At 41.8% G+C, this 2245-nt stretch overlaps 1 protein-coding gene across 1 annotated transcript in view; it reads left to right on the forward strand.

Annotated features, from left to right (window-relative positions):
- The first annotated feature begins 295 nt into the window (after positions 1–295).
- The window catches only part of NPC1 (Niemann-Pick disease, type C1), a 32825-nt gene continuing 30875 nt past the window's right edge, over positions 296–2245 (forward strand). Inside the window, exons 1-2 of the mRNA XM_012662675.1 lie at positions 296–414; positions 1747–1853. The gene's annotated coding sequence lies outside the window, so the exon portion shown is untranslated. The remainder of the gene's footprint in view (positions 415–1746; positions 1854–2245) is intronic.

A 2245-nucleotide genomic window follows, 5' to 3' on the forward strand; every position in this document is an offset into this window, starting at 1 on the left:
GAAATTATGTAAATAAGTAATTTCCATTAGCTGCTTCACTGACTTGATAAATAGGCATTTGGTCTATTTTATGGGACCAGCATGCTTCTGCTGCACAACTCTGCTATCTATTTGGTCTATTTTAATTAATATTTTTCAAAATGTTAAACTAACAAGTGCCTCTTACTGTTACTTCATTTTGCAGGTAACATTGGAAGGTCCTGTTGTATTTGAATGGGTGATTTTTGTTGTTGAAATTTGTTTTACTGTTGAGACTCTGGTGACACCGAGTTTTATGTTGACTTTCTCTAGGTGTTTTCACAGTCCTGTGTTTGGTATGGAGAATGTGGAATTGCATCTGGGGATAAGAGGTACAATTGCAAATATTCTGGCCCACCAAAACCATTACCGAAGGATGGGTATGACTTACTGCAGGTAAGTTCATTATCTTGAGCGTTGGCAGAACAAAATCCTGATCACAAGAGCCTCTGTAATTATGCCTTAGATGTTATTGCAAGGTAGAGGTGGAGGTGAGACTAATAGGCTTAAACCTTATCCCAGACTCTAACCTGTAGCACACAGTGGTAGAGAAGATAACAACATAACTCCAGAGGCTTAATTTTTGGGAGGCTGACTTGGTACCTCTCATCAAGTTTCCCAGCCCGGGTGCAGTGGCTCACACCTGTAATTCTAGCATTCTGGGGGGCTGAGGCAGGAGGATTGCTTGAGCTCAGGAGTTTGAGACTAGCCTGAGCAAGAGTGAGACCCTGTCTCTACCAAAAAGAAAGGGGAAAAAACCCTGGCCAGGCATTGTGCCACATGCCTGTAGTCCCAGCTACCTGAGAGGCTAAGGCAGAAGGACCACTTGAGCCCAGGAGTTGGAGGTTGCAGTGAGCTGCCATGATGCCACTGCACTCTACCCAGGGCAATGGAGTGAGACCTTTTCTCAACAACAACAACAAAAAAACAGGGCAACTTAGCATCCCTCCTTACAACCTCTGACCCCTTCATACAAAAAAATAAAATAAGTTTCCTAATAGCAGGTTACTATTTGGAGACCAACATTGGTACCTCAAATGTTGCTTTTTGCAGCTTATGCAAGATATGTTAGAAGTTAGCTTTTTTTAGTTCCTAGATATCAGGTTGAATGGACTCTGCTGCTAAGTGGCTATAGTGACTTCCTTGTCCCCTGTTCATTTTAGTGTTTCCTCTGTCTTCCACTGAAAGCCTGTGAGTCTTAGCTGTGTCCAGGATTCTGCTTTCTGTTGTCGTTTTTACCATTCTTGATGCACAGGGACATTAGAAAAGAACTGGAAAAATCACAGTGAAAAGACTGGTTTTAGAGGCTTAAGTAATCGAAAATCAAGTTGACATGATAGCAGAGCTCTAATTTCATCAGAGTTATTAAAGGCTTTGACTTTCCCTGGAGTGACTAATGAAAATAGTAAATAGCATTCTGGTTGAATTCAAAAAAAAAAAAAGCAAAGAAAACTAAGAGGTAAAATGATTGTTAAGAGAGGAGCGTGAGCTTCCAAATAAGAGAGAAATTAGAAGTGTCCCTACTACCTCCTCTTGTGAATCCCTAGTTTATAAATAGTAAATCTGATAGCCTGTAAAGAATTCTGCAAGAACTGTGCAAATACAGTATGTGTCTTACCCTTGTATACCTAAAAAGGATTACATGAATGAAGTTGTCTTATTTCATTGAGGAATGTTGTCCTTATTTTAACTGCACTAGTCCAATATCTGTGCTCTCTCACCTGAAAGGAACATTGTCCAGGATTCTTCTTTGACAATGTCAGTCTCTGTTGTGATGTTCAGCAGCTTCGGACACTGAAAGACAACCTGCAGCTGCCTCTACAGTTTCTATCCAGGTAAGTCAACTGCCAGGCAAACAGAACAAATGGGTTTTAGGTACTTGTTAGCCAGTAATGTTCAGATTTCCTTTTAAAAGTCAATTTTCTGTTTTATTCTAAGAAAGCACTCTTATGACTTGTTAGAAATAAAGAGAACATAATAATGATCAGGCTTGGTTCTCCTCCCAGTGCATTCAGAGTTGATACTTGGTTCCTCGGATACGTCCTCACCCACAGGGTGTCTGCACTGTGGATGAGTTCCTTTCAGACTTGAGCTTCTGTGCACTGTGGAGAGGAAAGGGTCCTGGTGGTCCTGCTTAGGTCCTTGGCCTGAGACTCATCCGTGCCATCCTTTGTGTCTGCAGTCCCCAACCCCCGGGCCGAGGCCTGGTACCAGTCTGTGGCCTGTT

The sequence above is a fragment of the Propithecus coquereli genome, unplaced genomic scaffold (assembly GCF_000956105.1).
Source record: "Propithecus coquereli isolate 6110/MARCELLA unplaced genomic scaffold, Pcoq_1.0 Scaffold773, whole genome shotgun sequence".
In the NCBI taxonomy this organism is placed as follows: Eukaryota; Metazoa; Chordata; class Mammalia; order Primates; family Indriidae; genus Propithecus; species Propithecus coquereli.